Here is a 15,588-nt window from a genome sequence, read left to right as displayed (position 1 = left end):
TCTGTCTACTAAAATACGAGTGTGTGTTTGAAACATTATTTGCAGGCTTTGAAAAAAAGATGCTGTACAAAGGCAAACACTTGCCAATTTGGAGCCGCCCTTTGGTTTGTGGCAAAAATCTGTCATGAAATTGGGAATCTCTTACAGTCTAAAATACTGACAGATGGGTCCAAGAGAGATACAGTACAACAGTGGGCAGGGTGTTCACACCACCTTAATTTAATTAATTTAACCTTAAATTGCTCTGACTCTTCTCAGGCTGTGATGCCTTCCAAGCAAAGACTGAACGTAGACCAATTGTTGCTCATCCAAGGAACGATGAGGGCCAAAGTACCTTACTGCCACTGAACGATTCCAGATTAGATAAGACAATGGTTTTCATTAAATAATCCTGATACGATAAAAGGATACTTACATTATTATTTAATACAGCAAAGCAGTATGCATAGGAGCTGTTCTAGACGTATGTCCATGTCACTGTATCATGATAGCTTGGCAGCCTCTCTGTGAGTTTTCTCAGGACCTGAATAGCAGGAACATTGCAAGTCAGTAATAATGTACCTTGGCAGAACTTTGAGGAAAAGTTAGGCTGCGTCTTTCGGGATCGTGCTTGCCTCTAGCAAGTAGTATTGTTTTCTGTCTTGTATCAGTAATCTTCTGCAGACAAATCAGCAACAAAGTAAAGCAGAATTAGCTTAACAGAAAGAAAAATGGATTTGGAATGCTGCTTTCAATGAGAAGCCAGACTCTGCCCAGCTTTTGTGCATCAGGTGGTATAAAAGCTACCAGGAGCATCGTGTACCCTTCACACAACAAGTAGGCAAGAAAAAGTGTACTAATTTCTCCTGCTATGTGTGTATGCCTGGGGACGAATGTTGCTAAAAGGGGATGGGCAAGAGGACCAAATGACTCTATCCTCCATTTAAATCTCTACAAGACATAGAAGGGAAAGGCTGCAATGCCTTCTGATCAAAAGTGGCAAGTCTTAGGAGTCTTTTCGAAGTTTCACAGCAGCTGGTTTGGTTTTTTTCTAAATCTTGCTGTTCTTGAAAAATACATTGTAAGTTTAGTTCGTTTTTTTTGAGCAACTGCTTTAGAAAAGAGAACAAAGAAGTGAACTTGAAAAACACAAAGACTGGAATTTAAAATAACCCACTATTTATTATTATTTTGAGATCTTTTGGCTGTCTGGCTAACTGCTTTAGTTTCTAGCTTTATATCATGGTAGCTTTCACACACCTTCTCATACCAGCTATCTCTGGGAGTGAGTGTCTTCATAAAAGCACTACTTTTCCCCCAAAACTCCATGGAGTAGTATAGTGTTTTACCACTGCAATGCCATGTTTTTTTTGATTTTTTTTTTTAGCAACAATTAGCATCATGTTTATTAAATACTTAACGAAGGTCTGATTCTGCAAACTCTTAATCCCAGATGATTACACTGGGAATTCTTAGGCAGTGATTATTCATGTGACTAAAAATTGTTCATGTAAATACATTCTTACAGGAATAAAATTATATACTCTGAATATTGTAAGTTATTTGATATATAGGGATTTCTGAATTAAAACTAGGCTTTGTTAATAGAATACAGGTATTATCACTGACTGAGCCTTCCTACAATGTCTTTTGTAAATTTTCTCCCCTCCTGACTTTTCCTTCTTTCAAAAGTCATAATCCTGGAATAGATGGTTTTGAACCTGAATTTTAAATTTCAGGTTTGTATAAACTAAGTATAAGAGCCATATCACTAGCTCTGAATTCACTCTGTGCTCCAAAAATTCATTCACTTGGTGCTTTGAAATACAAGTGTGATCAGAGAACACACTGTAAATGTTAATAAATCTGTATTACAGCAACATTAAGATGAATTATGAAACAAAAATGTACAATTCAACACATTCAGTTTTAAAATAGAGAACGGATGGTGCCTGTATTACTTCACATAATCAAAGAATAGTTGTTGGTTAATAATTTAAAGTTGCATTCTGTGTATACAAACCTGTGGAAATAATTGTGTTCTATCTGATTTCAAAGATACTTTTACTATACTTAAGAGTATTATTCCTCCATGTGCTGATAGAATTATTGGAAATTCAAATCTCTGCTGGTGCTCCAGAGTTCACTTTTTGTTGTAGTCACAGGACATTTTTTTAATGGATGACAATCTTTGCATTTTTTTTAGCTAGGTATTAGTATCTTGAGCAGCCTGGGATTTAAGAAAATATTTTGGTTTCGTGTACATTTAATCTGTTTTCATTGTCATAAGCCTGCATGTCACTTGCACGGCATATTATAGGATTGACTGATTGAATGACATTGAATTATGATCTGCTATCTGAGCTGGCTTCATTACTCCAGTGCCTTGCTACTTTAGCATGCAAAAATTTTGAATTATGGTTGCATTAAAAGGTAATGCTATCCTCTCATTTGTATATGCCAAACATGATGCTTAATTGCTTGAGAGAGAAAACTCTCTGTATGCATCCCAAGTATGAGCACGCCCCAGGCTGCAAGAAAGGGAAAGGAAGTCATGCCTTGAATTGTCTCATCTTCCAGCTCTGTTGGCAGAGTGAAAGAAGTAAGGTGGTGGGAAGTTTCTTCTTCTCTCGTCCTGTGATTGGAGAAAAATATAGGTTAGCCTTTAAACTTTTGTGGGAAATAGGATACTAAGCAGCATTTCCCTGTGCTTTGTTAAACTGTCCCTGATTTGAAAGAGAAGGGGGGAAAAACCCCATCTCTCTTACTGTTGGTAGAAGCTTCATAGTAGTGCTGCTTTTTTACTTTGACTTTTTTCCTGGTGAATTATTACTTTTGGCAATATGCATTAGTTTGTGCTACTAGCAAATGTTGGTAAAAATAATCAGCATATAAAAATGAGAAATAGCTTATTTGTATCAGGTGCAACTTAAATTGCCTGGATTATCCAAAGAAAAGACCGAGTACAAGTGGTGATATGCCATTAGAGACTTTGCTTGCCATTAACTTTATATACCTCCTTCCACTTCCAAATATTAAAATTCAAGCTAATAAAATCAGTATTAAATGTTTTATATTGTTCAGTTTCCCTGGTTTATTTTGTATTTTTATGTAAGTTCTATATAAAGAAAAATCTATTTTAAAAGCTGTTTGAGAACTCTTTGTTCTCAAACACTTCCATCTGGCACGAAGAACATTTCTAGAGGGGAGGGGAAAGAAACAGAGTACTGTCTGAGGTAAATTTGATAGTAGAAGATGGGATAAAACAAGAGGCACTTAGACTAATTTAATTAATGCCATGGTGAATTTAAGAATATGCTGTCCTCTACAAGCGTAAACATAGATCAGTAGCTGAATTAAGGAAGCGGTATTAGTCTGCACCTGTTGGGTTTCAAACTGAATTCAGACCTTGTTTCAGTATTGCAGTTGGGACTGGCAGTTGCTGAAGGGATTAAATTATTTAAAGCCTTCAGCTGGCTAGTGTAGGCTAGCAGTAGCTTATAAAACACTTAATCTATTTTTTTTAATCTCTTCATATGTTTGCTTTACTTAGACAGTAAAACTATACATGACACACACCTGCCACATTCTGAAGCTTCATTGTCAGATATTTTAAATTTATCAGTTAGAGCAGCCTTTAAACGTAACCATTTGGGTTTCTTTGACAATATACTTCTTGTTAGCCTGTACGTTTTCTTTGATGAACTCAAACCCAAACATGAAGTATGCAGATAAAGTTCTTTTTCCACAATTTCTTTTAAAAAAGAGGTTCCCTTCGAAAGGCAAATGCTGCTCTCCAAATAATTAATGTTTACTGTTACCATTTGGTTTGTGATTTAAAAAAGAAACATTCCAAACAGTTTGGAGCTCTGGAACTATTTTTGCAGTGCATTAGCCAACTGCTTACACAGTAGTACAGTAAACCAGTTCAAACATAGTTAATACTGTTTAGCTTGTTATGTGATATGTCACTTGTTTCTAGAAAGCTAAGAGTAAGTAGTGAGTAGTTACAATATGGATTGGACGGAAAAGCAATCTCGATAGCTATGCAACACAGGATTAATTAGGTAAATCCTCTTAGGTTTGATTAGCCATTGCTTAGATCTACAGTTTATTTTGTCATTGGTTGCTCCTATTAATGTCTTCTTTCTGTCAAAGTTTATTACTCTGGTTTCAGTTTTGCATCATACCTTTTCTGTGTCAAAGTGCCACTGAATTAACTTACAACCTTCCAAATAATAAGCAGAGTAACACCTGGAGTCAATTCAAATCAATGTTGGCATTCTCTTAAGAGTCTTTTTAATAATAAACTTTTTATATGGATAATTTCTGTTTTGTTCAGCAAATGATGTATTACATCTTTTTAATTTGGCCTTCGATGTTAAGTTACAGGACAACTAGGCATATATATCTGCTAACAAGGATGAGTAAATGCTTATTCATGGAGATGAGATGGTTCCTGCAGTATGCTCTTCATAAAAAGCATATGTTGATATTTCTGGCCAACCTTTTTTTTTTTCTTTTTACTTACATTGTGAAACTGTGATTTTATTTCTGTAAAATGAGTTTTTGTAGTACCATCAGTACAAAATAACTTAGTCAGTTGATCTACTCTAGATTTTTTTTTATAATGTACAGCGTAAAATTGAAAAATTTAAAGTACATATGTTGAAGTCATTTCACTAATTAGTGTTCCTTATCTCACACGCTGTCTCAAATTTTTTTTTAACTAGAGAATATGCCACTCTTCAGGAATAAGAAAGGAAAAAACAGAGGAGAAATAAAAATTCTTACCAGAAATAAAAATTCTTACCCATCCAAGACACACAGAAACTAACCAACAGATACTTCAGGACTATAGCTAGATGGCTCGGCCGACTAAGTGGGGGAAAATATGCAAAAAGGCATGAGAGGAATTAGGCATTTCAGTGGGTGGTAATCAGTTTCATCAGCACTGGGATTTCATACTGTTATACAATGCTTTGTACATGTCAGGGCAAGGCTTCATATTTGATATGATACATGTAGCACAAAATCTGGAAGAACAGTGTCTCTGTTTTCACTACTCCTCCTGCAGTGCAATTTGTTAGTAAGAATTTATTGCAAATATTTGTTCAATAGTCATCTAAGTATTGTTTCTTCTATAAGAAGGTATTACGTCTGAAATTCTATTTCACCTTGAATGACCTAGGAAACTTATCATCTTCATCTATGATTCATCTAATATGATCTATAAAAGTGAATTGGGTTAGCTGCTGTCATGTCCCCAGACCAAACCAAAATAAAACTTAATTATAATAGAAATTTAACTCTGAGAATACAATGTCCTTTAATAGAAAATCAATTGAATATTGTAGTTGTTTCTAAAACCTGCAGGAAAAGACAAACCAGAATGCTAGTTGGAAGGGAAAAGTGGGGAATGCAGATGATTAAATGGTACATTTACAGCCTTCCCATTCCTAAAGCTAAAGCAGGAACTGGGTTAGTGTCTGTGAAAGATGAGAACTATTCCAGTTTGCTTCTGTCTGATCAACCCCCTCAGGGACCATTCCAGCAGCTACGCGGGCTTGGAGTACAGCGTGTGCCCTGGCCCACCTCTGTGCTGGAGGCTGTGATGGCAGTGGCACAAAACTGCGCTGTAGAATCCTCAGTTCCCAGAGTCAATTGGAATTATGGCACGTGAGAAAAAAGGGAAGGGTCTTAACCTTTGAGTGTGTGGGAGGGACAGCTCTGGAAATGGAAAAATAATCATGCAGCCCAGGAGAAGTGTGTTCTTCATATAGGATACAAAATGATTAAATGTAATTAAATTTAACAATGTTAAATTTCTACAGTGTTGGCTGAGCTAACTGTAAAGTTTAATATCATCTCATTCAAAGAAGATCAAAACTTTGCTGATACTACATCTGATTTTGTACTTACTGATAGACTACTTCAAAGCACTATGATTTCCCTTAGCTGGAAAGTAAATTTACTATAAAGCTTTCTGATGGGGGGGAAAAAATGGCATGGTTTTTCCATTGTTTCTCTTTGATTCCTTGCCTGGTTTTCAGTTCTGCCATGTTGCTGGACTGTTAGGGACATAAAGCAACACCACAGCTACTGTGGACACATCCATGGGTGGTTTAGCTCTGCATTGAAATGACATCAGTGAGAGGAAATTCTGCAGGTGACTGCAAAATCTGTCACCATATGCCTCTCATTCCACAGCTGAGGGGGACAGTTTGAAAAACATTGAAAAGTCTTTGGCAAAATGGTACAACTACTACCCACCAGCTTGCTGCTAGGAAGAGAAAGACGAGCTTAAGCTCTAGGACATGAGTATCTTCCCTTTCTGTCTGTCTTTTAGATGATGGTGGGGTGCAGCTCCCCACATCCACTGTCGGTGGGTGTCACTTCCAGCCTGCTGGGAAGCATTTCAGATAATTGAGCAACATGATGAATACTCGATTGGCAGAAGGCACGGATTTCCTGAGCCACTGCTTGGTCAGAAACTGGTATTGAGGCATTGTCAGTCAGCAGTCCCTGCTGTGGGATGGGATGTACCAGTTGGCCTCGTGAGACAAACTCATTTCAAGAGCTTCAATAATAGGGGAGTGACTGTCAATGGAAGAGGGAACAGCTTTTTTGTTTGTTTGTTTTTTGAAACAAAACCATAAACCAAACCACACAATTTGCAATATTTGCACATTCCCAATGCCAAGGATGGGATTATATTTGAAAGGTTATCTCACAGAATAAAGTATTAGGAGAGTTTTTATTTTGATTAGCACCTAGATTAGGTTCAGCAAGTTTTGCAATATTTACCATTCTTTTTTGGGAAATACTGATTAAGCCTGGTTTTCTACTAAGAAAGACTGATTCAACTAAATGGGAAGGATTCATGAAAGTGTAGTGATTTTGTAGGTATTTGTAATAAATAACGTCAACATATTGCAATGTAATCAAACTGTTGCATTTAAATCATGTTTTTTTTCCAATGTACTTCAGCTCAATCACTTCTGAGGGTTGTCTTGATGTGTCTTAGGTAGAAGAATCTTTCTACAGATGTCTAAAGCAAACCTTTTAGGGGATGTGTTAACTACCTCATTTCCACGTACCCATTAGCATCAACTAAGCAAGACCAGTATACAGAGAAGGACTACAGAGACAAAATTATTCTAAGGTGTCTGGAAAAAAAAAAGTGTACTTCTCATCGTGATTTCTGGAAATAAGATGTTGTGAGTTTTCTGTGGGCTGAAATTAATTATTTTTAGGCAGCATTAGATATATTCCCTGCCACAGATTACTTTTAATGATAAAATATATGCTCTCTAGCTCAGATAAAATAATTCTCTGAGCTAATATTGGCTTAGGATTAGAGTGAAAAATAGATTTCACTTTCTCATGTTAAGATTTAAATTAAAAGGTTAGAAAGAGGTCTCAAAAATACATCACTTTGGAGGCCTCACAACTTCATTATTGTTTGTCTAATAAATGTCAAGCTTTAAAAAATTATACTCTGAAAAGAAACTAAATAAAAAGTATTATTTAGAAAGGAGCTTTGCTAAAGATGTTTTAATGAGTAAGTTCGATTCCACAGTCACTTAGTGAGGTTAATAAGGTACAAAAGGCAATATAAAATCATTGTAAATAATGTAAACGCAACTGATGTGACAGAAGTGACAAAATTGAGTCTGCTAGACCAGAAGGCGTTTCTGAGGCTACCATTGAAAGATATACTTACTGAAATGAAAGGGGAAAAGGATAAGTGACCAGATTGCTGCAATCAAGATATTCCCATCACTGATCAGAAATACAGCTAGGAGCTGATTTTTTTTTTTTCTTAGGTATATAAAACAAATCAGTTAAGGGACATGAGTTAACCAGCTCATTTTTAAGCACCACTTAGTGCAAAGGCTACAGACAGTGATTAAATTAGTTTTAAGTGCCTTAGACTAAGAAGTACCCTATTAAAGAACTAGATAACTAAACAATTTCCTATTGTATTTTTAATTAAAGATAATATTTTGAGCTTGGAATTGAAACATGAGAAAGTTAAAGAAGTAATTATTGAATTAAACTAGCGTTTTTCAGTATCATCTTCTGAGTGGTATGCTATTCTGGTTTAAAAGCCTTATATAAGCAGCTAAAGCAATCTTTCACACATGTAACAGATACAACTATTTAATAAAAAATGAAGAGCTACTCATACCCTGCTGTGAAATAGTTATTAGTTTCTAGTATAATACATGAATTTGCATCTGCTAAAGAAGTGCATTTAAATGGTAAAGAATGTTTGATGACTGATAGTTACATTTCATGTGTTAAAACAAAAATATTTATACTGCTTTTAAATTCACAAGTAAATAGCTGTCATCATGCCAGACTATAAAAAGCTGATTTCCATATTTATATGGCATGTAATTATGAATGGAACCACACTAACAATCCAGTTTGGGTTTTTGTCATTGGTGGTTTTGGTCGGGTTTTTTGGGGGGTTTTCCTGTTTGTTTTGGGTTTTTTTACTCTTCTCGGTAATTTTCATCTCCAAGTACTGGCTTTTGAGGGTACGTTGATACGCATGTAATTAGCACTTGAAGAAATGGGAAAATATCAGAGTAAAATCTTGATCCCACCCATGTCAGTGGTGTACTTTTTGAAGATTTCAGTGAGACTGGTGGTTATATTTCTTGGGTTTTACATGGTATATGCATTTTTGTCTTTCAGGAGAGGGCAAATGTTAGCGGCCCTACAATAATCAGTAACACTGGCACTGGCAAAATTTCTTCCTTCAGGAAATAAGGACTCCTGAGGCAGGCGGGCAGCTGGTGCATTGATATGGCTCTGCCTATAGTGCTGGCCATCATTGTCTCCTTTTTCCTTGTAGACCCCCTTTTTCTACCTGAATCCATCTGTTGTCTCTTGTCTGATACTTAGATAGCAAGCTCTGTAAGATTTAATTCAGAAGCCATCATTTTGTTTCGTATTTTAGGTGACTCCTGACCATGAAATTCTGGTCCATAATTTGGGCTACTCTGCTAATATTACTGTCTCAATGTCTCTTAAAATTAATACCAATATTCTGTGTATTTCCACTAACTCCTGTTAGTTAGTAATTTAATTTAAGCATTACGTGATTTTGATTGAGTCTTATGTAGTAGTTATAACACACAAAGCACCAGAAAATATTTGAATGAAAATGGAACTTTTATTATTATTCCAGCATTGATGTTAATAGCTGTATACGTAAAAAAGTTGATAAATAAAATATTCAATGTGCAAATCTTCTTCAGTAATCAATAAGCATCCAGAGCCATACTCGTCCTAGAAATAATTTTACTGACCATAATGGATTTGCACCAGGAATTCATTTAGCCAGCATTGCTTGTCTTGTGTGTAACTGACCCTTAGCTTCCTTTCTACAATCAGATGTTAGAAAGTTTATGCCCAGCCCTGATGCTGCTGATCCCCCTGGCCTGTTCCTGAATATATTATGATTAATGGCTAACAGTGCTGGTGGTGATGATAATCATATTGTGTGATTAACAACTACAAAGAGGAAAACTAGGTAGGAAAGGAAGCTCTACGAGGTGTAGGGAGGAGAGCAAAACTAACAACAGGGCTGCTTTTTTGCATGTTGACTGTAGTGAAGGATGTGGTACCCTGTGTGCGATGCCCACCACTGTTGCCGTGGAGACTGTGCTGAACACAGACCTTCCCTCTGCCTGGGACCTCTGTCGTGTGGGGAAACCCGCAGGATTTCTCTCCAAGTAATGACTCTGCTTCCACGGTCTGGGACGCCACTTCCCAAGACCTGTGCATGTCCTTTCCCTGTTTTGTAATCTCTGCTTAAGAATAAATAATGAACAAGTGAATAAAAACAGATCTAAAACTGCCTATACGCGTGTACACTAAGTACTTACGGCTCAAAAATAAATGCCTTAAAACACGTTCAATGAATTAAATGGCATTGCTTTTACTCTATAGACAGGTTGGTTGAAAAGTCCATACCTGTTGATTAAGTAGTGCTTTTTTCTGCTCTTTTTCGTGTGTTAATTTTGGGGTGTTTCAGTCTGTGCCCTAACAGTTGCTCTTTTAGCTATAACCTTAAGCTGCTTTTAGTTATTTTTGTGAAACATAAGTGATAGGTGATATATTTCCTCACAGGATGCACTTTTAACACATTTTGAGGTATTATCCAGAATAAGAACTATAGATTACAATGTTTAACATTTATGAAATTGAATAATAAATTCAATTGAGTAACAAAGCATATTTTTAATAAAAGGATCTGGCTACTCTCAGATCTGTATTTTTTTATTTTTGAATTATCTTATAAAACGCATATAGAAAAATAATTAAGTCTACAAAGGTGCTTTTTGTCATTGAAGTAGGAAAAGAATAAATTAATTTACACTTATTAAATTGTATGTGTCTAGAATAGCTGTACACCTTTTCCTTTTTAAAACATGGCATAAGATGTATGAATGGAAGTACTTTAATCCCTGGCAGATGTACTATTTATATAACACGTGCCAGTTCATTATCTTATTCTAAGAGAGATGCAGTTTGTATTTAAAAAAAAAAAATCTGAAAATGGTCTTGAGCTTCAGTGCACATACTAGAACTGTAGAAATTGTGTTTTCTAAGTCACAAGTACAGTGTTGACAAAAATAACATATTTGTAAAAGGCTCTCCAATTTTCTGTTTTCTTGAGACCTTCAGTCTGTTTTAAATAGCATCCGAGACTGATGCTGTGGGCCTTTTCTTGTTCCTCTGTGTCCTGATGGCAATTCTTCCATTACTTGTGATCCCCTCCAAGAGAAGCTACAGCAAGATCATTTCATTGTTGTTGCAAAACTCTGAAGATAACGTTAAAACTTTTGCATGTACACATTCTGTAAAATCTCCTCGTGGTCTAGCAAGGCTCAGTCTTTCTGGTGTAGCAATAATGTTTGATGCTTCGCAGTCGTCTCTGTCCCTTCATTTTCTCACCTGTTGTATCTCATCGCCGCTCATTTTAGTGTTGAGCATGACATGATGTCTATGACCATGTTTTTATTTATAGATACAGATTTGCCATTTTGCTTTCCACTTCTGCTCTGCCACCTTCTTTTAAACATCAGATCATATATGTGTAGGGTTGTACTCTCTGTTCCAATAACAGAGAGTGGTAATTCTATCAAAAGATAAAGCCAGAAAACCAAACTGATTTCCTATCTGCCTTCACCCCAAATCTAATTAAAATGTTACACGGGTAGACATGTCATCTTCAAAAACTGATGCTGTGATGATATTTTAGTGTATTTTACACTAAAACATTGGCTGTTTAATCAAAAGTCTCTGTAATCTTAAGTCAGAAAACAACATGAACTTTAAGTCTTACTAAAAACAGTATGTTTAAAAAAAAAAAGGCAAATGAAAATATTTATAAATGTTTTCCTATGATTAAAATGCTTATGAACTTAAAACGTTACAGGCTAAAGCACCGCTATCACCGACTGCACATGCAGTTAGCTAAGTAGAAATGTTACCTTATCATCCCCTCCATTGTTTGAAGAGAGATTGCTCAGAGGTTACAGTATTTTGTGGACCATAATGACGGTCTGCTGCTATTGTTCGTGTGATGTGATACTTTCTGCCAAGTGTCTCATTACTAGGAGTAGACATGGTGTATTTCACTCGGTCAAAATAATTCATTAAACTACTGAACATCACGTTTTCCTTTGGAACAGATTTGCACTGTTACTGGTTTGGAACAGAAAAATAAGAAAAATAAGCACAAGTTAGTTTTTTAACATTTGGAAAAATTTCATTAGAATATTTGTATCTCAGAATAAATACATTTATAGGAAAATATGTTCTTTGCTGAAGAAGGAAATGTTTTTTTCCTTATAATGGTTTGATCTGGTTTCATAACTCACGTAATTAAAACGTGCCTTTTCTGTTACTCATTCTAGGAGGAGAGTCTCTAATGTGGTAATTTAAATCTTTAGAAGATATTTTTAACTGGTCTTTCATTAATGATGTCTCATGGGGGAAAATAAGGAAGACTTTAAGATCTCTGCTTTTAAAAAGTAGGAAAACATATGGATAAGTTCTTGATGTATTAAACTATTTTAAGGGAGGGTGTAAGTGAACATTTGCAAGCCATGTGCAAATGACTCGGGTAAAACTGCTTCTCAGGAAGGATTTGTGCCACAGACGGATTAGTAACAAGACCTTACACCAGTGCAACAGAAGGGGTTTTTTGTTTGGTTTGTTTTTTGTTTTTAATGTGGTTGGACTCTAGCTGCTGATAGCAAAGCCCTGGCTTTGTCCTCAAGTGCTTTCATGGTGAGGTTGGAGGGACCCACGTAACGAGGTCTTCCACTTAATTCTAAAATAGGCTTGGATGCGATTCAGTGCCTGCCGGAGTTAAACTAGGCTTCACTCCTGTCTGCTGTGGTTTGTGGGGAAGACTGATACATTCTCCATTAAGATAAAACAACTTCTCTTTGCCACGACAAAACATCAGCCTAAACTAGGAGTCAGTTAACCAGACTATTTACTTTAAAAGGCTTTGGACTATGTCCCAAAAGCACAACCCCAGAAATCTTTATTCAAGCAAATAGTTTTCCTGGAGTCAGTAGACCTGCTAATAAGCAACTACTCACTTGAGTAATGCAGGATTATGTTTTAATTCTGTAATTTGACTGCCCGCTTCTGTTTAATGACGTTTATTTGTAGGAATGATGCATTTTGGAAAGTGAAGTCAGCTGGAACATTTGTGGTGTTCATCTGTCTGCAACCCTTGATATTGCAATGTATCAGTCACTAAAAAAAGAAGTGACTACTAAACTGTAAAATTGAAACAGTTGGTAATATTAGTAGATGGTACCCTATGAATATTCTCATGTCGGGTGCAGAAATGATGCTCATTTCAAAACAACAGTAAAAAGTACAATATTTTCTATTAAAGATTTTACAAATTAGCACTATATCATTGGAATTTCAGTTTGAAATAAGTTTTTTATTTTAAAAAGTAATTTTTCTCCTCCATAGAAAAAGTGTGTTTCAGTGTGTTTTTAACTTTTTATGTTAAAGTAAGGATACTTTTTCCCAATGTTTTGATATCATTAATTTGGTAACAGATTATTTTTACTGCTTGGCTCCAAAATGAAGTGTAGCTTTTAATGCCAGCAATTTTAAAGCTGCATTTTCTTTTTTTTTTTTACATGTCAGTGTGATTCTGTGTTATAATTCTTATTTTTTGTTGATTGCCTTGGATGTTATCTTTCTCAGATTATATTTTAGATTCTCACAGTTTTGTTGTGTAGTGCTCTGATATTGTAAAATATTATATTTGTCCTTGCCAAGTGCCTGAAAAATAGAAACCTACCAGATTTTTGTACACATTTAACATTTGTTAATCCTAACAATCACTTCAAATTATTTTCCTGCTGGAGAGAGAGAAGAAAAATGTGAATATTAAATGTACTTATGTGAAAGACACTCAGACACCACAAAGGCTAATAACTACATGAAAATAGAAAGACTCTTGCAAGAAAATTTATAGTGTCAAACTAAAAATTTATATTATCATGACACATTTCATGAAGATATACCCTTTCCTTGTGGATTTCCTAAGGTGTATGCATGAGGAATGATCTATTTCTGTGGCTCTTACAAAGAGGAAAAACAGACTGAAAATGAAAATATAGACTGAAAAATACAATACCATGATATATTATCATTTACATGATCCAGTAAAGACATTTAAACTACCCTGTAGAATATTGCATTACTCTAACTCTTTATGGTCCTCTGTAAATATGAACAAGAACTTAGCATGGTTTAAGACACAGTGATGAAGCATCTGTCAAATCTACACCTATTGATGTAATATGAGCACAAGCAGAGAAATAAGCATGTCATAGTATCCCTGAACAAAATCATCTGTGCCAATTGCCAGGGTGCCATTTTTTTTTTAAATATAGTTGTCCCAGTTGGTTGTTTCAACAACTGTGGCACTTAAAAGAACAATGAGGTTGAAAACAAACAATTATTAAAAAAAAACCCCTACCAACACTTCTGCAAATCCTAAATTGAAGTAACAATTATTTATGTAATTTCAGGATAAACCCTTGATATTTTCCCATTTCTGTGTTTTTTCTGCTGCTTGATACATAAATGTCACTCTTCTATAGCGTAGTCATACCACCTTTCTGTGATGTGAAAAATAAGGGGATTAGTGTTTTAGTTTGGATGAGGTGTGCATTTCTGAAGAGATCCTCTTGTGAATCGTAATTTACCCTGCTTTGCTTGCATGGCAGAGCAACCTTGGAATGAGCAAACTTTATTCTTGTTGGGTGAAACTAAACCATAAGATGTGGTCCAACAATCAGTGGATGTTAGTATTCATTTAGTGTGGATAGCAGGTCCTCAGCACCAATTCTTCAAATCTGCTTCTATTGGGTTGCATCGGAGGAAACATCAGAGGTTTCCTGCAGTTTGTTTTAACTTTTCAATGAAGAAACATAACCTAACAATTCTTCAAGGATGGTTTTTTTTCTTTGGTGAGCACTTACAATTTTTTTGGAAAGCTGTAAGTCCTTGCACAAAATTGGCTGTTCATTATTTTTCTTAAGGAAAGCATTCATTACAAAGCGAGAAGAGGCAGTTCATCTCAAGTCAGCCAGCTTTTATCTACATGATAACAAAAAAAAATTTAAAGATTCCTTCTACGTTTCCTAAGACTTACCATTTTAGTCACCCTGTCATTATCTTTGTACGCAAGACAAATTAATTTCGTATGAGTTACCATTAACACTTGGTAGAATTTGAAATAGCAATGTCAGGAGGGTGTGCGAGGTTCCTCAGAATTGGGTTTTATGGGCTGAGGAAGAAACAAGCAGAAAGACAGGGAAGCGGAAGAACGTTTTCAGTCTGGTTTTCTTCTTTGGAAGAGCCACAGAAGTGGATCGCTCCTCATGCGTGCCTTAGGAGATCCACAAGAACGGTGATGTCTTCAGGAAATGAACATCGGCACGAGCATGCGCCTTGCACAAAGCCCCAGAAACCACCACTAGCCCATAGAAGGTGTGTTCTGTCCTTTGCAGCTTTTAAATCTTACGGAGGAGCCAGGCTGTTTAGCTTGCAAGTTAAACAGCAAGCAATAAACAAAATGCCCCCCAGCCTTTTTTTTAGTCCTGTATTAAAGCTGTTTTAGTAAAGAAAGTAGTATTTTGATGAAAAAGAAATGAAGTGGAAATAAAAGCTGACATTTGTGTTTGAATATCCGTGCTTATTTTTGCAAATGACTTAAATAATGTAAACTGCATAGAGAAACCTGTGTGAGTTTTTTAATTGAGGAAATACAGTGCTTTTCAACTGACCTTCCAGTTGTTGCAAAAAGAGCAAAGTGTATGTTTGCTTTAAATTGGAAAGTCATTTTCCATTTACGCCCAGCAACAGAAGGTTAGATTTTGGATATGTCTAGCAAACAAATCTATGGGGAAGGGATCTGGGGAACTTTGAACTGTTTATTTCAAAGATGATGGTGATCAGTGGAAAGTGTAAATTTTAATTTTTATGTTTTAAAAAAGTGCTTTTTCTCAGTTTAACTCTGATCCCTTTACAGGTTTC

General features: G+C 35.7%; 1 protein-coding gene and 1 long non-coding RNA gene across 3 annotated transcripts in view; one reads left to right on the top strand and one right to left on the bottom strand.

Moving 5' to 3' along the window:
* Nucleotides 1–15,588, top strand: part of HIPK3 (homeodomain interacting protein kinase 3) — a 116,522-nt gene that overhangs the window by 16,204 nt on the left and 84,730 nt on the right. The window lies entirely within an intron of this gene.
* LOC103925736 overlaps nt 1–15,588 on the bottom strand; it is a 28,105-nt gene that overhangs the window by 8,626 nt on the left and 3,891 nt on the right. The window contains exons 3-4 of one of the 2 annotated variants that reach the window (XR_664042.1): nt 11,496–11,709; nt 416–523 (exon numbers count right to left, since the gene is read on the bottom strand). This is a non-coding gene — a long non-coding RNA (uncharacterized LOC103925736). Of the gene's footprint in view, nt 1–415; nt 524–2,536; nt 2,615–11,495; nt 11,710–15,588 lie in introns of those variants that run through there. The other variant, XR_664043.1, reaches the window with a different exon arrangement.

Source organism: Pygoscelis adeliae, unplaced genomic scaffold (assembly GCF_000699105.1).
Source record: "Pygoscelis adeliae isolate BGI_AS28 unplaced genomic scaffold, ASM69910v1 Scaffold171, whole genome shotgun sequence".
Taxonomy (NCBI): Eukaryota; Metazoa; Chordata; class Aves; order Sphenisciformes; family Spheniscidae; genus Pygoscelis; species Pygoscelis adeliae.
The sequence above is the reverse complement of the archived record's forward strand: the minus strand, read 5'-3'. Positions and strand labels throughout refer to the sequence as shown.